We start from the raw sequence: 21,109 nt of genomic DNA on the forward strand, positions 1-21,109 counted from the left end.
CAGAACATTGGGAAACAATTTAAAATTTCCAGGGAATGTTTCTGCTTAGGGATGAAAGGAATGAGGGACTTGTCTTTACAAACAAACTGTGGGTCTGCTGATAAATAGAACTTGATAATGAGAGATGAAAGAAACAATGAGAAGAATCATAAATTCCATAAAGAATTCCACTTAATGACACAAGGAAAAGACAAAGTGGTGGGGGCTATACATTAGAAGGGGGTCTTAGAAATTAGGCATTTCAGGAAAATCTGTACCTCTCAAGTACCTCAGCCAATGGGGAAAGAGAGAGGGACGTACGGCTGGAAAAATAGGATAAAAAGGAGGCTGCATCCCTCAAAAATTTGAGAGACTCCAGGGGAAATGCCCCATGGCCTCTCCCTTTATTTGAATAAAGTAACAGGACTCCTCTGTCTCCTTTTTGGACATTAACCTCTGGTGTTTGTGGATTAATTCTCCTGACAATTTGGGGGCTCTTGTCTGCGATATTTCCACCATTCAGGGGTGGTGAGCAGTGAATGGAGCTGAAGGCGTGCCTCACCCAGTTTCGGTGATCAGCTCCCCTTGCTGGTGGCCAGCACCAGGTGATAGATGGAGTTCCTGAGACTGTCCAGGAGACAGATGAGTGGTGGACTGGGGGGTCTGTGAAGAGTCCACACAGGGAAGGACCACTGAAAATCTCACCAGTGAGTAAAATGGGATCTCTGGGGAGTAAACCTGGGACAGTACCCATGGAGGGTTTCAAAGTAAAGCCAGGAAGAGGTCCCAGCAAAAGGGATGATGATCCCAAAATATCTCCAAAGAATCCTTTGGAAGAATGTGGAGTTGGTTTACACATTCTCCCAGAGGTAATTAAGGACATAGATGCCCAAAGGGGGCAATAAGAGAAAGTCAAGATGGTGTCTCAAGAATCCATGGTCCAGGGGCAATAAGGGGAGTTGAGAAGGGATCTTGACAACAGAGGATGGATGGATGGATGGATAGTGTTGGTGTGTTGGAACAGAATTGGTTGAAGGGGAGTATGGAGAGATATGGTTGAGGCAAGGAGTGGCAGGACTTGGTGCTGAGGTCCAGGATCAGGAACACAGGCTGGGGATCTGTGGGGGCTGTGGGGCAGCCAGGGCTCAGCATCAGGCAGTGCCTGATCCTGCTACGCCTGGGCAGGGGCGACAGTGGCTGTGGCCCCCATGAGGCTGCGGGACACCCTGGCCCAGTGAGCCCAGTGAGCCTGTGGGAGACCCTGGCCACCTGTGATGCTGCTGACTGTGCCGACCTGGAGCGCTGGGCGGGGGACCACATTTGGACACTGCGGCAGGATAGACACCGACTCTGTTATACAGTGTGTGATAAAGAGAGAGAGAACAAGGAGGAAGGAACACCTGGGAAATGTAGATTGTACGTGGAAAGATTAGCACTTTCTTTTAAGGATTTTTTTTTGGTTCACTGGAGAAATTAATGGTTTTGAGCTGTGGGAGAATGAATACCCATAGGCAGCAGTGGAGGGGACTGGAGGAAGGACAGAATAAGCCCCTGGATGAACTGGTTAGGAAGCTTATGTAGGAAGGGATGAGGAAAAGGTGAAAGCAAAGGCAAAGGTGAGGGCAGAAGCGCCAGGTTTAAAACTAAAAAGGGGGAATGTATAGGGAGTTACTTTAAGTGAGATTAGATAAAACTGTTTATGTGCTAAACTTTTTACATCCTTTAACTGACAACTATCTCCTATATTCTATAATTTTTCTTCTTTGAATTCTAAATAGTCAAATGTTTGTAAAAATATTAAGGTATGTATCGATGCCAGGCAACTCCAATGTAGGGAATAATGTGCTCTGACTCCATGATTCAGAAGGCTGAACAATTGCTTTATTAAGCTATACTTTATTACACCAATACTATACTAAATTACACACTAAAAAGATACTAAATATAAATCCGTGACTGTCTGAGACAGCCAGGACACAGCTTTGTCCCAATTGGCCAAGGAATCAAAACAACCTTCACCGGTATCCAATTAACAAATCCCTTTGGGTAAACAATCTCCATAACACATTCCACATGTGCAAAATAACAGGAGCAGTGAATAGAGATAAGAATTGTTTTCTCTTCTTCTCTGAGGTTCTCACTGCCTTCCCCAGGAAAAATCCTTGTGAAACTTGTGCCTGTTGCTCTCTGTGAAGAGAGCTGCGGCCACAGGTATGGGTTAAAGATTTGATTCCTGGAAGGTAGACTGGCTCAGTGGAATTAATAATGCAAAGGAAAGGACATGTGTTCTGTTAGAGAATGGCCCTCATTGGGGTTTTGCTCATTGCTAAGTCTTATTTGGACTATATAGGAAGAAATAGGATAGGTGGTTCCACAGCTGAAGTAGAATGAGTCGGTGGCACTGGCCACTAGGTGGATTGAAGCACGGACCCTCAAAGAACATGCTGTGAAGATGATAATTCAAGGCAGAGCAAATGGGGATATTTACTCACGCTGAAAACTCAAATTTAAGTTGGTGGATGTTACCTTTACTTTAGTTCTTTGTATTTTTCTACAGAGAGGTTGGTAGCACTGAGTAATGTGTCTTGTACCATTTCCATTTACACGGCACTGTCATTCCCAAAAAAAGGGGAATTTAATGTACCTAGGGGAGAAGTGTTGCCTTTGCATAGGGATTTTGAATTAGTAATTTAGGTTCCACACTTTGAACAACTAGGTTAGTTGCCCATTATGACAGCAGCAACTAGTTGTAAAGTTAAGTGGATGCTACTTAGTTCTAAGTGGTGACTAGGCAGACGACTTGGTCTCTAATTCTGTGTGGAGAAAAATCTATTCAACTAAAAGTGAAAGTGTCATCCTGCCATAAATGTGTCATTAAGGGAGTGCGGGGTCTCTAACAGCATTTGAAAATTCATTTTCTATGTGCTGTGTTGGTGCATCTTTATTGTTAGTGCATGGTTATAAACATCAGGATTTTGAGGGTATGCGTTGTATGGGCTTGTTAGGGCATAGTGAATCAGTTCACGGGAGTTTTGGATTTGAAGGAAGAAGTTAGTAGTTTGCAGGTGAATGAAGGATGGAAATAGTTGAGTGGTTTCCTTGCAAGTTGGGGTATTGTTAAATGGTTTGGCGGATCGTTGGAAGTTGGGTTGTTAATTTCACTTGTGGTTGTCATCATTGCTTTGTGTTACCCCTGTCTGCTTGGATTTTTGCAAGGGCCCTCCAAAAGTCCTTAGCAGTTGTGTTTGTGGTTCAAATACAAAAAAGGGGGAATTGTGAAAGAGGTTTTACAGTGACTTTTGTGAGCCAGAGAGAAGTTTGATAAGAGGATCCATGTTTACCCCTGTCCTAGGTTGACTATATGATGCTTTTATCCCAAATCATCTTGTTCTGTTTATGCTGAATAATAAGTTTTGCACCTTTAAGACTTGTTCCAGAGAGTGAAGGGGGGGAGAGAAGAAGCACGCAGTTTGTTTTCAGACACTGCACTCACTCCTCCACATTCCTCCTCCTGGACTGTGTTGTATGCAGATAGACACACAGCAGGATAGAGCTCTCCTTTGTTTTAGTTAGTTTTATCTCGCTGAGGCAAAGATGTTTACTGGACTCTAGGTTCTTTTTCCTTTTTCTTTGGACCTGTTTAAACCTGCTCTGGACTGAACACCCAAAAGAGCACCGGCAGCTCGCACCTGTGGCCCACCAGACCAGGCCTGGGCCGTGGCATTTCCAGCACCGGAGGCACTGATAAGAGACTGAGCGAGCTGAGCTGCAACCCGGGGAGAGGACTTTCTGAATTTGTCATCTCTTTTGGAGCAGCAAGGGATTTTATTGCTTAATAAACAGGTATTTTCCCACTTTTCTCCAAGGAGATATTTTCTCCCGAACCGGTTGGGAGGAGGGGCCAATTGAATCTGCTTTCCTAGAGGAGCCCCTTTGGGGGTTCTCTCCCAAATTTGCTCTGAACCAGGACAACCCCTGAAAGAATTATCTACCAAGGTCGTTGACATAGAAACCAAGAAAGAAAGAAGGATAAATAAGAGAAACCTGCAATTGTCTATTCCAATAAGCACTTTGTTTGTCTTTCCTGGCCAATGAGTAAAGTGTAAACTTTGAGTTTTGTAAGAATGTATAAAAAGCATGAATGCTATAATAAAACCAGGTTTGAAGCCTTCTGAAAATGGAGTGTTGCTTTTTATTGTGACCGTCTCAACTATGACAACCACTGGGTGCAGATCCTCTGTAATCTTGTTAACAGCTCTTAGGTCCTGTACTACTTGATATAATCTATCAGTCTACTTGTAATCTATCAGTACTACTTGATGTAACCTATCAGGTAAAATGGGAGTATTAAAATTAAATTGATGCTCTTTTTAGAGTCCAAACTGCAAAAAGTTCTCAATTACTGGCCTAATCCCTTTTCTATCTTCCTTTTTCAAAGGGTACTGCCTGATCTTAAATGGTTGTTTTCCTTCTTTAAGCTTAACTTGCACAGGAAGTGCATTCTTTACCCTCTCCGGTATGTTAGAGGCTCATACCCCAGGAAACACTTGATCCATTATTTTTGCTAATTTCATCCTCATTTTCAATTTTGGTCTCACTAATTGTTAACATTAAGCTTAGTATGTCTACATATTGTTGATCCTTTACCTCCAAAATAATCTCCCTATCTTTAAATGTGATCTTTGCTTCTAGCTGCTTAACAGTGCCTTTGGAATGTTGGGCATATACAAAAACCTATGAATTTCCACTTGTTTTCTAAGTTTATATATTGATGGTTTGCAAAAATATGCTTTTTCATATTGGCCAGTTGCTCCCCTTACTATAGCATAATAATTTGTCATGGACATTAAGGCTTTATTTAACACCGAGTAGGTTGCCTCTGTGTCTACTAAAAATAAACAAACTTAGGGTTCACAAGGGTAGCCCTTTGGACAAGCAACCTCTAATAAACTCAGTGTCTTCTGATTTCTATTTTTATTCATAGGACACTTCAGCTACTTATTTCTCACTCACTCTACTTAAACTTTGTTTCACAAAATTTCCCAGTCCTTTCTTAGTTTTCTTCTCACATAATCTAATCTTCAAAATCAGCTCAATTAAAGTGTTTCCACTGACACAGGGCACACTCACTTTGTTGCTTTGCAAAATAACAGTAATATTGTCTTGCACAAACTCCTAAAGATCAAGTCCAAACTACTGAGGTAAAGGCACCCCTTCAATCTGTCTAGCCATGGTTAAAACAAATTGCTCTCATACAAAAGGTTGTCTCTGTTACAGTAAAAACTCTCATATGTCCACAAACACAACATAACCCCCCCTCCCAAATTCACGAGAGTCAAGGCTAAGTTGCTGCAGGAGGGAAATTCCTGGAATTCCTTTAATTTGTTTTAATACAGTTTAGCATACATAAATCATCACACTGTAGTGTGCTGTACTTGTTGCAAACAAATCTTAAAATTTCTACAGACACAACTGTACAGTCCAGAGAATTAAATTACCACAATGCAGGAGAAAAACTACACAATCCCCTTGTATCCCAAATCCTGGGAATCAGTTATAGTAAGCTGTCTTTATTACAGTTCTAACAGCCCACAAACACCTGTTCAAGCTAAAACTGTTGTAGAAAGGTTGCCTAAATGGCTGAACCCTTTCAACTCAGGCTCAGTCTTAACACACAGCTAACAACACAGCTGACACAAAACAAAATTACTAGTATGTTACAATTATAACTTCTACACAATAACCAGTAAAATCTCACACTACACTAGATGAATCTAAAGTAATCTAAAGTTGCAACTTTACAAACTCCACAAGGAGAGGGACCACAAAGGCACCATGTTACAGCCTTCGACTCTTGCCTCTCAGGTTGCACAGGCAGAGGATTGGTTAATACTCAGACACAAGGCATTGATGAGAAACTGTTTATACTCAAACACTAGGTGTCACAGGGAATACGATTCTTCACAACTAGAAAGTTCACACACACAAACTTACTGGGAAAGGGGTGTGTCTTAAAGTGCTCTCTTTTCTCAACACAACACACAGCATGCAACACTTCATCATCTATCTACATTAGCATCTTCTAACATTCACACTTTCTGGATACAATCAAAACAACAGTACGCAGTCAAATAGCAGTAATACACTGGAATTTGCCTAGTTCACGCCCAGAAGTGCTAGCATGTCCCATTGACACGGCAAATTACCCTTTAGCTGGCAAGTAAACCCTATAATGTTTGCAAGCAACCCTATGGGCCCTTGTTACGCACAGGGTGTCCCCTTGTAACTTACCAACTGCCCCCTCAGCTATGCGTACGTACAACTTAAAAACTAATTTCTATAATTATAAACATGTCCTTTGTTTGTAATGCTTGCAGTCTTGTCTGCCCCCACGATGAGCAGTCAACTCTCCTTTTGTCCCTTAACTTGTTGTATATGCATTAAGTTTCACAATAGGTTCATGCATATTTGTCGCCATTGAGTTAGGAACGGCTAAAAGAAGACAACATTGACTCCAACACTCAGAAGGCATAAAGCAAGGTTTATTAGGAACTACACATATTTATAGATGGGATCATTCACCCAGAACCTGATTGGTCCTTAAACAACATCCCTCACACCACTGGTTAATTAGAAACAGCAGTTTCTTGTAAATGTCTTTCCATAAACATCACGTACAAGCATCCCACATGTTCACAAACACCAGGTGCAGAGATTAAGATAAGAATTGTTTTAATTCTTTCTCTGAGCTTTGTCACAATTTCCCCAGGACGATGCCTGGGAAAGTTATCTGTTTCTGACTAAACTGTCAGCATCCACAGGTCCCCCTTTTTTGTTTAAAGCAGAAGGTGGCATTTATAATCCTCTTAAGGGCCCATTTCAGAAAGGAGAACAAACACAGCTCAAGAGGTCCCTTTAGCAATCTGCCGGTTATCAATCAGAACCTCAATCAGATGCTGACTTAGAACAGTCAGGGAGATTCTCCAACACATACCATCGAATTCTTTACAATCATATCCTTTTACCAACATCAAGCCTTGTTGTTCCTTCTTACAAGAAATTCTTACTAATTCTAATACAGTAACAAAACATTCTTAGTTTGCTCAAAGAACTGGCAACTGGCAGTCTAACTTGCCAACAACCCTTTTCCAGAAACAAAGAAAAAGATAGAATGCTCATTCCCTACTTGTAGAGGGACCATCTGATTGATGATAGGCATCTTGATCATTGTTCAAAGGTTGCCTGTTCGCCACATTCTGTTTTTGATGTCGCAAGTCAGGGTAAACACACCTTGCAGGTATCCACCACACCCCAGTATCTGTGGAAACACATGCATACCCATGACTCCAAGCAATAAGCTTGCACGGGGCCTCCCACTTATTAGTGGTTAGGTCCCATATCCAGACTTTCGCTCGAGGCAGGTGCGTCCCACCTGAAGACTGCAATGAGAAAAAGTGATTTTAAATGACAGGATTGTTTGAATTTTGCGGCACTGTAAGATGATTGTATATAGAGCTTTTTCCAATCATCTGTGGGGGTTTCTCCAGGCATTCCCCTTTTTTTTTTTCCAGAACACGCTTTAAAATACTACAAGCACGTTCAACAACAGCTTGATCAGTTGGAGCATGTGGAATAGCAAGTTCATGTGAGACTCCCCATAGGTGCAAAAACTGCTGTGTCTTCTGTGAGACATAGGCGGGACCATTATCAGTTTTCACAGAAGAAGGTATACCTAAGATCACAAAAGCCATCCTCCAATGGGCAATCACATCCCGACCCTTTTCTCCAGTATGAGCAGATGGCCACATAGCAGAGGAGAAGGTGTCAATAGACACGTGCACATACTTAAGTCAGCCAAATTCAGCAATATGGGTAACATCTGTTTGCCAAAGCTGCAAGGCTTTTAGACCTCTGGGGTTTGTTGCATTAGTATTGATCAAGTTATAATAAGCAGCCCAGCTCAGGTCCATGAAGCAGCCTCTGGGCTGACTGACAGAAGTTTACAGCCAATGGGAGCTCTCCTAAGATGCATACATTGTATTGGTTCAGAGTCTGGGGGCACAGAGATAGACCAATGAGCTATCTCGACCCAGGTGTTTTGAATAGGCTATAAAAGGTGCCAGACACAATAAACAATGCTGTTTGCTGATGACCAGAGGGAGTTTTGTTGTATGTTACATCTCAGACATATGAACATCACGGATTCAACTGTAATACGTGGTGACCCCTGCTGGTAAAGGTGCAGCATGCCCATGACAGTCAGCACAAGAACTAACAATGTCATGGGCCTCAGTTGGCATTAAATGAAATTGTTTCTGCAGGGTATGTGCACTTTGATGGAAAAAATCATGCAATGCTTTAGCTTGAGCAATCTTGTCAGGCTGAGGCGCTACCCACGCAGGGTTAGCCAACCTGTCAGCCCTGGCATTAGCTTCTATTATGAAACCTGGTAAATTGGTGTGACTCCGAATGTGCAAGATGTAATGCAAATGAACTCAGGGCTAAATTGCACACCACAAAGTTTTCAATAGCTGAAACCAAGCTGCGTTACTGACTTCTTTCAGAAGTGAACAATCCAAACATTTGGTTATGTCTGCGACATAAGCAGAATCAGTGACCAAGTTCAGAGGCACCTGAGAAAATTTCTGGAATGCCATGGCAGCAGCCTTTAATTCAACCAATTGGGAAAAGCCTTATTCATGGCCTTCCAGCACTTGCCACCCAGATTCATCCTTCCAAGTAACAATGGCTTTCCCAGTTTTTCCTGAGCCATCAGTGAAGACGGTGGGTCCTTGCACTGGCACACAACTATTTTTTGGCCACAAAGATAGACTTGGTAATTTTGCCAACTGCAATAACTTATGACTGGGGAGATTATAGGCAATCTGCCCAGAAAAGTTTTTCAGGGCACTTTGCAGAGGAGCACTGTTAATGAAGCTCAATTCAAAGACTTCCCGCTCTATTGGAAGAACAATTTTTGTGGGATCAGCTGCCATTAATTGCAAACACCATTGATGGCATTTGATTATCAAATGAGCAATCAATTCAAACAACGTGGGTGCTGTCTTTTTTGGTTGATGGGGCAAGAAGACCCATTCCAAAATGTGCAAGGATCAAACCATTTTTCATTCCATTGGCCAATGATACCTGTAGGATGAAAATCTGGATTGGTAATGAAAACAGTGATATCAATGGAAAGATCTACTCGATAAACCTGATGAGCAGAAACAGTTTGTTGGACTTCCTCCAGCGCTCATTGCCCCTCAGGAGTCAATTTCTGAGGTGAATTCAGGTTCAGGGTCCCCCCTTAGAATATTATACAGTGGGGACAATTGTGTCATGGTTAGCCCCAAATAAGGACGCAACCCACTGATGGTACCCAGCAATTTCTGGGCATCATTCAGAGTCTTAATGGAATCCATGAATTGCAGCTCTTGATGCTGAATGGTTTGATCCAGAATTTTGACTTTTAAATATTTCCAAGGAGGATGCTGTTGATCCTTCTCCAGAGCCACTTGCTCCACTGGGACCTAGCGCAGAAAATCACCGCTTTCCCAGTTGAATACAAGCAAGGAAGGAACGGTGGGGAATCTAATATTAAGACATGGAAAGCGATTTCGAATAAGGAACTAGTGCAATTGAGAAATATAGCCAAGGAACATGGGCGTAGTTCACATATCTTTAGAAATTTCTTAGAAGCCATGTTCTCTGCACATGTCTTGCTTCCTCACGATGTAAAAAATATTTCACAATGCCTCCTGTCCCCGGCAGAATATTTGTTATGGGATAGGCATTGGAAGAAACACTTAAAAACGTTATCAGATTCATATACTGCCGATGCTACTAAGACCAACTTTACGGTAGAACAGCTGGCAGGCGAAGGAGACTTACAAAAGCCAGCTGAACAAATGGAAACTCTGAATAAAGAAGCACTGCAGGATGTAGCAATCGCAGCTAAAACCTTCTTGCTTCTTATGCAGGATGAGTCAATGCCAACAATGCATTTTTCTACTAATAAACAAGGCATTGAAGAGAGCTTCATAAAATTTGTGGACAGACTTAGGGATGCTCTGGAGAAACAGATAGAGAGCACAGAGGCAAGGAAGGAACTCTTATGTAAGCTTGCTTTCAGCAACTGAAATGAGAAATGTAAGGCCATTTTGAGGTCTCTACCCATGGATTCAAACCCTAATATAGAGCAAATGCTAGAATGCTGTACACATCACGTCCACTGAAAATACAGTGGCCCAAGCAGTTGCTAAGGGTATTGCTGAAGGAGTTTCTGGTGCATATGCAGTCATAGCCTCTAAAGAACAAGCTAAATGCTGTCACTGTGGGGATCTTGGACATTATATAAAGGACTGCCCGGAGAGATCACCCCCCCTGATACCACCGTAATTCTTATCAAAGACCCCAAAATCAGCAACGCTATCAGCCGTGTCCTTTAAATTCCTCGAGCCGCCCACTGGACCTTTGGGAGCAGCATATAAACCAAAGGCCACCCAGACCAAATCACTCACCAACCCAGGCCGCTCCAGACACAAAGAAGAAGCTCCAACCCATGGGACAGCCCAGATGGGTACCTGCTGGCAACTGGTAACTGCTTTGTCCATTGACTTTAATGATAAGAATGTTCACCGTGTTCCCACAGGCAAATATGGACCTAAAGGGAGTCCTTCAGACATTTTAATTACAGGTGACTCACTCAATACTCCAAAGGAAATCTTCGTTGTTCTGGAAGTGCTGACAGTGCAGCCAGGACAAGAGATCCTCGTGCAGGTATACTGCATAGACTTACCATTTTTTCTTTCTAAGGGGACTCCAATAGCTCAGGCCTTCTTACTCCCAAAGAATCACAGGGAACAGATCCCTCTCAACCCTACAGCTATATGGGCACAAGTCATGGGACCATCCAAGCCCACCATCGAGTGCGGCCTCTCCTGCAAAGGAGAGAAGACCCACCTACCGGGGATGCTGGACACCGGTGCTGATGTGACCATCATCGCCCGTTCAGATTGGCCAGCACACTGGGATCTACAACCTGTTGCAGGCATGATTTCCAGGATTGGTGGAGCGACAGTATCCATGAGAAGCAAGAACACTGTCATCGTTGAAGGGCCTGAAGGCAAGCTGGCAACCATCCGTCCATTTGTGGTAAGGGCCCCCATCACCCTTTGGGGCAGAGACATTTTATCCCAGTGGGGAGCTTCCCTACGTATTCTCATCCAGGATTTCTAACTGGGCCGACTGAGTTAAGCGCGCTGCCAGAAACACCCCGTCTCACTTGGAAAAACCACAAGCCAATCTGGACCCAGCAGTGGCCCCTATCTAAAGCCAAGCTGCGTGCCCTCAACACCCTCGTGGAAGAACAGCTCAAAAAAGGCCACATAGTGGAGTCTGACAGCCCTTGGAACTCTCCAGTCTTCATTCTACCAAAGCCTGGGAAAAACAAGTGGATGTTTCTCCATGACCTTCGCAGAATCACGAGGTCATCAAGGACATGAGCCCTCTTCAGTCTGGCCTACCCTCCCCATCAATGCTGCCTAGAGACTGGACACTTGCTATCATAGACATTAAGGACTGTTTCTTCAGCATACCACTGCACCCTGAGGATGCTCCACGGTTTGCTTTCTCCATTCCCTCTATTAACAAAGAGGCACCACTCAAAAAAAAATCATTGGCATTTTTTGCCTCAGGGCTTAAAAAACAGCCCCACTATTTGCCAGTGGTACGTGGCTCACATCCTGTCTCCCATTCAGAAATCATTTCCAGATGCTATCATCTATCACTATATAGATGACATTCTGGTGTGTGCTTCAGACAAAGCTTACTTGGACAAAATGGTTAAAAAGACTATTGAAGCCATTGAAAAGGCAGGAATGGAAATTCGTGAGGACAAAATCCAGTACACTGAGCCATGGACTTACCTTGGAGTCCAGATTCAGGAAAGAACAATCGTACCTCAGCAGATCACCATCAATGACGACCCAAAAACCCTCAGGGACTTACACAGCCTGTGTGGATCCATCAACTGGGTACGTCCACTGCTAGGAATTACATCAGAGGACCTTGCTCCCTTGTTCAATCTTCTTCGTGGACCCAAGGAACTGGACTCTCCCTGCACTCTCACAGAGGAAGCCAGAGGTGTCATCATCAAAGTCCAGGAAGCCCTGTCTTCACGCAAAGCCCATCACTATGACCCCAGTCTGTCTTTCCAGTTCATCATCCTGGGAAAAGCACCTCGATTCCATGGACTGATTTTCCAATGGGACCCTCAGCTGCGAGACCCTTTGTTGATACTGGAATGGGTTTTTACAAGTAGCCAGCCTACAAAGACACTTACCACCTACCAGGAGATTATAGCACACTTAATAAAAAAGGCTAGGACTCGCCTTTGCTCTCTTTCAGGTTGTGATTTTGAATGCATATATTTGCCAATAACCCTGAAAGACTTTGAGGATTTGATCAAGACCAGTTCGAGTCTCCAGTTTGCTCTGGACAGTTATACAGGCCGAACTTCAGCAGAGATCCCACAACACGATCTTTTTAACCAGAATGAAACTTTCCATTTGATTCCAAAACAAATCCAAAGTAGAAAACCTCTCAAAGCTCTAACCCTCTTTACAGATGGCTCAGGGTCTTCCCACAAGTCGGTGATTACTTGGAGAGACCCCCAAACACAAGATGGGCAATCTGACATACAAATAGTAGAAGGATCGCTAAAAATTGCAGAATTAGCAGCTGTTGTCAGAGCCTTTGAAAAATTTAAAAACGAGCCTTTCAATCTGGTCACAGATTCAGCTTATGTTGCTGGATTAGCTACGAGAGCAGAACATGCTCTTCTCAAAGAGGTCTCTAACCCAAAGTTATACCAACTGGTCTCTAAATTAATACAACTGATATCCCACAGAAAGCAACCTTACCACATAATGCATGTGAGGTCTCACATGGACCTCCCAGGTTTTGTTGCAGACGGGAACAGGAAAGCAGATGGATTAGCAATGGCAGCAGAAACTGCTAATATTCCTAACATCTTTGCCCAGGCAAAGTTGTCACAGGCGTTTTTTCATCAAAATGTACCTGCCCTTATGAGAATGTTTAAGCTCTCAAAGGATCAGGCAAAAGCTATTGTGGCTACATGTCCGAACTGTCAAAACTACCAGATACCATCTATGGGGACGGGAGTCAATCCCCGAGGTCTGAATAGCTGCCAGCTGTGGCAGACAGATGTAACTCACTTGGCACTTTTTGGAAGGTCAAAATATGTGCATGTTTCGGTCGACACGTTCTCAGGAGCAGTGTTTGCATCATCACATACAGGAGAAAAGACTATGCACACAATAAAACACTTTCTCCTCACTTTTGCCACCCTAGGTGTACCAAAGAAGATTAAAACAGAAAATGGACCAGCCTATACCTCCCACAAGTTTGTTGCCTTCTGGATCAAGGCAGGCGACCTGGTTCTGAGGATCAGCACGGCGACCCACTCTCTCCAGGGTCTCTCGGGCCAATGACACACGCAGACACCAATATGGTGGACAGTCAAAAGGCGTTTATTACTTCTTCTCGTGGGGTTTTATAATCTAGGGGGTTCTCTATGTCAAAAGGGGGTTTGTCCTCCTTATCTATGGTTAGTAAGGAATGGAAAAGTACTGGGTAAGGAATGGAAAGTTACTGGCACTACTGTTAGTGGGGCCACATTCCTACTGTTAGTGGGGCCACATTCCTGGGGTAATCTCTTATCTTAGAGGAACAAAGGGTCCTGCCTTTCCGTGACATCGCGTAATCTTCCGCAGCGCCTTTCCCTATCTACCACATCTCCCCCCCTTTTTCACAAATGAATGAGGTAGTCATATGCATAGGTACTAAAATGAGGTATAAGGTTGTAACTTGACAAGGGAAAGGGGTTTTGGGAAACCTGAGTAAGCTTTTGCCAGACAAGTTCAGAAAATCTTGTGACTGGCAGTGTTCCCTGGTTGAATTCACAGCAACTGTCATCGGCCTAAGAACAGGATGTTGGTCCGTTCCAGGCGGCTCTGAACGAACGAGACCAGCTTGTTCAGCAGGCATGGTCCGAAGGTAACTGTTAGAAACAGCATCGCCAATGGACCTATCAGGGCAGAAATCAGAGTGGTTAGCCAAGGTGATTGATTGAACCAGGACTCGTACCAGCCCTGTTGGGCTTCCCTGTCTTTCTGTCTCTGAGCCAGTCGGTTCCGGAGTTCTGCCATGGAGTCTCTCACTACTCCCATGTGGTCTGCATAGAAACAACACTCCTCTTTCAAGGCGGCACACAGGCCCCCTTGATGCATGAACAGGAGGTCCAGGCCTCACCTGTTCTGCAGGACCACTTCCGAGAGTGAGGAGACCGACTTCTCTAGAAAGGAGATGGATTTCTCGATCCTTTGCAGGTCCTCATCAATGGTCTGTTGCAGCTGGGACAGTCCTTGGTGCTGGGTCGCTAGGGCTGAGACACCCGTGGCCGTTCCGGCTGCTCCCAGGCCGAGCAGCATTGCGATAGTTATACCTGTCATTATTTCTCTTTTGTGGATCCGGCTGGGTCCCTCAAGAAGATGGTACATTTCTTCATCTGAGTGGTACAGGACCCTAGGAACAATCAGAACTTGGACACAGAAGTCGTTAGAGTCATTGAATTTGGGAAGGAACACACAAGGACTCACTCCGGATCGCTGGCAAACCCACATCCCCGATGCGGATGGGACTGCCCACTTGTTGTTTTTCCTGTTAGGCTTGACAATTTTGGTGCAGACGTTGCCTTTCCGCCTAGCTTGGGTTGCATTGCCAAAGCATCTGCCTCGGCCTGTGACTTGACTCAGGGTGATTCCTTTGCGAGGGGCATCCCATCTGCACTGGTGAGGGGCGTCGGCTGAGGAATAACTGAAGGGAGTGTTTAGAGCGACTCCTTCGTAAAAGGGGGGTTTGACATCGTAACAAAGCCAGCAGGACTCGGTTAGGTTAGGGTTGGATTCGTTCAGGGATACAAAGGTAGCTTCTAACATACGAAGGATTGGGTCTGAATCTGACTCGGTTAAGCAGCTCATCTGAAAGGTTTCCGCTTGACCGGTCAGGACATTGCTGACCCCTGTGGGTAAGGTTTTGGGGTAGGTTACATTTCTCCCTTGCGGCACGCTTTTAATCGCTTTGTTGGGTCCGACCGCTCGGGGCGCTGACGGTTGGAGCCTGATAATTTGCACGTTCACCCTCTCTTTTGACCCTTGAAGGACTACTGTCCATGTTTTGCCTGTGGCCCAGCTAGGGTGATCTGGCTGCAAGACCGTCATGTTGTAATCAGTGCATGCCCGAAATCTAGGGATTTTATGTTGGTTTCGATGGAAGTTTCCGTGAGGGAAGAAGGGTGTTTTGCAGCCGATGGGTGCCCAGGTGAACTGTAAGAATTTGTCTGGCTCTTGTGGATCCCACCCAGGCCCCGACGGTCTGGCATCTGTAACTATGGTTTCGCAGCCCCAGTGCCCACAATATCCCCACCCTGGGTGATTGCAGTAGCTTTTCCCAGGGTTTGAAGCTGGGCACCAGTAGGATAGGTACGAGTGTGTGACGTGTGGAGAATAAGGGTTTACCCTTGGCTGTCGTGGAAACAGGTCGATGATGCGGAGCACGAAGGATGGGGTGTTTGGTGTGGTGATTTCTCTGAGTACTTTGCCACTACTAAGGTGTCGCATGACCCACCTGAATGGCTGATGGGGGTAGTGGTCTGGGCTGGCTTGCCCTCTGGCGACAAGCCCCAACAGCAAAATCACACAGAAACACCCTTGGTGCTTGGGTCTCACCCGTGCGGGTCTCTCGGGTGCTGCCTGACGGCTTGGTGGTCTGTCACTTTCGTCTGGAACCGGGATGTACGCGTCACGAGGACGTCCCAGGAGCAGGTCCTGTAAACTAAAACTCGCAATTCTCGTCAGTCTCATTCTGCTCACTATGAAGGTCCGGTTTAATCGACTTAAGTGGACACCACCTGATTTTGCCGTCCTTTTTGACAGCTGCGTACCCTCGCCCCATGAGCATCAGCCTCCAACTCCGTTCCCACTCGCCTAGCTCGTTTCTAATTACTACCTGTGGGCCCTCTTCTAGCGTTCGAGTGGCCCAGTGTTTTTGGACGGGACTGTTTGTTTCATCTCCCCTAGGGAATTGATTCAGTGCCAGCAAAGCGGTTGCCAGCATACGTGTCTGATCTCCTGGGGGAATGGCATTGGCAAAGCCCTCTGCTTTTGCCAACACTTCTAGCTTGGTTTTCAGGGTCTGGTTTGCTCTCTCAACTATGGCCTGCCCAGTACTGTTATATGGGATGCCTTGCACTAGTGTGATGCCCCATTTTGAGGCGAACTCCTGTACTGGTTTGGAGGTGAAATTGGAGCCATTGTCCGTTTTGATCTGTTTGGGGATACCAAGCCAAGCCATGGCTGTCAGCCAGTGCTGAATTGTGGTTTTGGAGTTAGTTTTGGGGTGCTGTGTGGCTATGATCGTTCCTCTATAAGTGTCCACTGTCACTGCAAGCCATGCTCGGGGCTTCAGCAGTTGACATAAGGTGAAGTCCGACTGCCAGATCTCTGAGGGCTTGAGACCTCTCGGGTTGACCCCGCAGGTCCAAAGGGGTGACTTCTGGCAGTAAGGGCAGGTGGCTACCACATGTTTTGCGTCCGCTGTCGAGATTTCGCATCTCTTTGCCAGTGCTTTGACTCCGATGTGGAGCGACTCATGCATTTGACGAGCTCTTTGCAAGGTCCAAACGCCTTTTGTTGCGGCGTCCGCTTTGTCATTGCCGATCTGGAAGTAACCTTTGACTGGGTCATGGCTGTTGATGTGGATGACTGACACGGTGCCCTGTCGCGAGGAGAGTGCTTCTTCCAGCATTAGGGCTGCTGCTGATGTTGACACTCCTGGTCCTGCCATGGCTAGGCAGAGCCTTGCCACGAATATAGAGTCCGTTACGATGTTGAGGTGTTCGTCTTGGAAGAGTCCGCACGCCAAAACCACTGCTGCTGCCTCCAGTTGTTGCACTGACAGTGTGGGGTCACACGCTTTGACGCAGTGCCATTGCTCTCCTGCCTGCCACACTGCTGCTGTGGTTGAAGTCGTGGAGGAAGCGTCTGTGAAGACCGTTGGTCCTGGCTGCAGTCTGTCCTTGACCTTCGGTGGCATGTCCATGTTGACTACGGTCAGCAGCTTAGTCCAGGGTGGCTTGGAGGAGTAGGAGATTTCTCCTCCGAAGCCGGAGAGAGCAAGGGCCAGGTACTCCAATATTGTGGCTGACTCCGTGGTCGGCTGCTTGCGCCCTAGGTGTTTCAAGGCGAGTCTCCTGCCTTTCATGATGAGGCTGGCGATGCATTCGATTCCTGGGGAAAATGCACGAGCGGGTCTTCTGAGGACCACCCATTGGATCGGTCGGGCCTTTCCAGCAGGTCCTTGGGCCAGTGCTCCCACTCCCCCCTTTGGTGTAAAGTGGACGTACAAGTCCAGTGGCATGGCTGGGTTCCACCTGGCAAGTGTGCCAGTGGACATCTGGCTTTCGATGAAGTCGAGGGAGCTCGTTGCTTGCGGCGTCAGCTCCTTGGGTTCCCAGGGGTTCTTTCCTTTCAGGAGGTCATACAGAGGGTCCATGACCTCGGGAGGAATCAGGACAATGTTGCGAAGCCACTGCAGCGATCCCACCAGGCGTTGCACGTCGTGGAGCGTCTCGACATCTCGGTTGACCTTCATCTCGGGGGGTGTCACGTAGGAGCTTGTAATTCCTACTCCCAGGAAGGTCACGCAGGGTCCTCTCTTGATCTTTGCGCTCACGATCTCGAAGCCGTTGGCCTGAAGGGTCTCCGTGATTGTGGACACCAGGTGATCTACTTGGCTTGTCGATGGTGCTGCGACCAGGATGTCGTCCATGTACTGGATGATGGTTGCGGTGGGATAGGAGTGTCGGACTGGCATCAGTGCTTTGTCCACAGTGATTTGGCATATGGTCGGGCTGTCGACAAGGCCTTGTGGAAGTACTCTCCATTGGAAGCGAAGGTTGGGCCGCTCACCGTTCTGAAACGCCACGGAAAAGGCGAATCATTCTCTGTCGTCAGGGTGCAGGGGTATTGAAAAGAAACAGTCCTTGATATCCAGTACTGCGCACAGCTGCCCTGCGGGGATGGCTGAGTTCGCGGGTAGCAGTGTCTGGACTGGACCCATGGGTCGGATCGTCTTGTTCACTTCTCTCAGGTCATGGACGAGGCGATAGCCTTCTCCAGACCTTTTGGGGATCACAAATACAGGGGTGTTCCATGGGCTGGTGGAGGGTTCTATGTGACCCTTTTGCAGTTTGCGGTCAACCAGTTCCAGCAAGGCTGCCATTCAAGGCTCTGTCAGGGGCCACTGCTCCACCCATACAGGGTCTGATGATTTCCAAGTCAATTTGATTGGCAGTGGAGGGTGTACAGCAGTGGCCCTCATGATAAATTTGTAATCCGAAATCCGAGCATGGAAAGGACGTCCCTTCCTAACAGGGGTGGAGAATTTTGCAAAATGTAGGGGTAGATTGCTACTGTCTGTTCTGGTCCCTTTTTCGTGTGAAGTGTTATAGCCACCAGCTGGGTGCTTTTCCATGCCCGGGACTGCCCCCCCACTCCGTTCACTGGGGGGACTTCTTTGAGTTGCCAATGTCCGGGCCAATGTGCTTGGGGAAAAATTGTGCAGTCTGAACCCGTGTCCGCCCAAAACTGAAACCCTATGACGTGGGGATCCTGGCTGCCGTAAAGGCGGCATGTCCCCCACACCATCAGGGGCTCCTTCCCTATTTTCATGACCAAGGCCACCCAGGGATCCAGCTCTGGGGCGTCCCCTGCTGTTCCTGTGACTCCGGCGCGGCTTGTGGCGGTGGGGGGTGCGAAGGTATTGAGGGTGCTGCACAACTCTGCCACTGTATTGCTGGGGGGGATGCAAAGTTGACTGCTCCCTGTGGGGGCATAGGATATGAGGGTCCCCTGCCCCACTGGGGGTTGCTGTAGCTGGGCCGCTGCATATTCCAGGTGGGAGGGGGCTGGCTGCGGCCCAGGTGACCCCTCCCTCTCCCGTTTCCCTGGGGCCTGGATCTGTATTCCTTAGCTAAATTCCCCTTCCTTCCACACACCCAGCATGGCCCCCTACCTCCCCCTTGGCGTGGTGGAGCAGCTGCTGATAGGCACCTTGGCTGGGGGCAGTTTGCTGCCAAGTGGCCTGCCTGGCCACACTTAAGGCACGCCATCACACTGGTTATTGCAGTGTGAACTGCTGCTTGAATGGGAGCTAGATGTTCCTCCTTTGCAACGTGTCTGATCATGGCAGTGACCTTAAAATGTCCTTGGTGGCTGAGTTGCATTGCTGGCGTAGGCACTCTGCCAGCATGGGACCCTTAGCCTCTGAGGGTAATGCAGAGGAATCTAATGCGGCCTGAAGGCGGTACACAAACTGAGTGAAGCTCTCACTCTCACCCTGTTTTATGGAAGACCATGGCGATGGTCTGGCTACCACTTTGGAAGCATTACGGATCGCTTCTCGGGCAGCACGGGTTGTTGTCATAACCTCATGGGCACGCAAGCCCTCAGCCTGTAGCTGGGGGGTGATCATAGTGGGGTCTGTGCCCATTAGCCTCTGTATGCTGGAGCCGTGCAGTGGATGGTCTGCCCCTGTTACCAAGGCTAGCTGTTTGATGCAATTGTCCTCCCATTCTTGTTTAAAAACGATCATCCCTGCACCATCAAATATCATCCTACACATCTGCTTAATATCAAAGGGAAGCATATCGTCCCCACCAAAAAGGCCGTCAATAAGTGTGCAAACCATGGCAGAATTAATTCCTTTATCCGCAATCGCTTTGACAATTGCCTGCACATCTTTCGGATTGACTGGTGAATAAGTCCTTTGGTTTCCGCCTGCCCCCCCCACACGGACCGGGAACACCAGTGTGGCAGACGGAGCCCATTCCGCGCAAGCCATTTTGATTTTCCGCCAGTTTGTAAGCGGGGTTTGGTTTTTCTCTGGTAACCCCTTCACCCATGCAGGAGCGCTGTGGCTAGTGACCTTACATGCCGCTGCTCTCTCTCTGTTAAAGCTAGAATCTGAGTCGGAATCCTCCGATCCTATCTCGGGCTCAGAGCTCGAGTCCGAGTCTGAGCCGGAAGTCGAGTAACTAGATGCTTCTGGGCTGCTCTGCCTTTTCCTCGGGCTCCGACCCTGCCCCTTCCTGCGGGGGTCGGGCCGTTCCCTCCCCCTAGGGTACCCCCGCCTCCTGCTGGGGGAGGTCCTTGCCCTATAAGGACTTAATTTGAATAAAGCGCTCTGATTGGTCTTACGCGCCTCCGCGGGGGCCGCCCCGTCTCCCCGCTCGCCCGCGCATGCGTTGTTAAGCGGGCTGACTGTGTTTCCGCCCCTGCCTCCTCCTTTCCGCCCTGACCACGCGGTTCGGCGCCATTTTCAAACGCATATGGTGGGGGGGCATTTTTATCGATCCCTATGGGGTCCGACAATCCGGCCGCGTTCCGCGCCTCCTCCGCGAGCCCCCGCCAGCACGCCTGCGTGTGTTCCCCCCCCCCCCCCCCGATGGTGAGTCCACTTGCTGAGGGGGATCTGGCGTTCGCGCCTCCACTCGCCCGCCCGGGTCAAGCACCTCCGCGATTTGTGTCGCCGCACCCACCCCCAACTGCGGCACGGCTAATAGACAAGTTTGTGCGGCTTTCCAGGCTTCTTGCTCTTGTCGAGCTTTTTGCAGAGCCTGGACAACTCTGCCCCACGATGTTAGGGCTTTCCCTGAGCCCGAGGACATAGTGTCCTCCACCAGAGCTTTTGTACAATTATCCCAGACGTCCGAATGTAGGACGTCCACAGGGCTTTCAATAGCCCCAAGCTTAATCAGTCTCGGCAATGTGAGAGTTAAATCTCTAAGTTTACATTCTATACCCCATTGTGCATGCATTTCTGTTACGACCTTCGCTATGGCTTCCATGGTCCACGCTGGTCCGGAGGCGTCCCTCCCGCTGTGGTCAGACCTGCTGCCACAGCCGCTGTCCTCTTTCCAGGAGAATCCCTGTTCCCCAGGCGCAGATCGCTTCCCAGGTTCCGACACCAAATGTTGCCTTCTGGATCA

The sequence above is a fragment of the Ammospiza nelsoni genome, chromosome W (genome assembly GCF_027579445.1).
Source record: "Ammospiza nelsoni isolate bAmmNel1 chromosome W, bAmmNel1.pri, whole genome shotgun sequence".
Lineage (NCBI taxonomy): Eukaryota > Metazoa > Chordata > Aves > Passeriformes > Passerellidae > Ammospiza > Ammospiza nelsoni.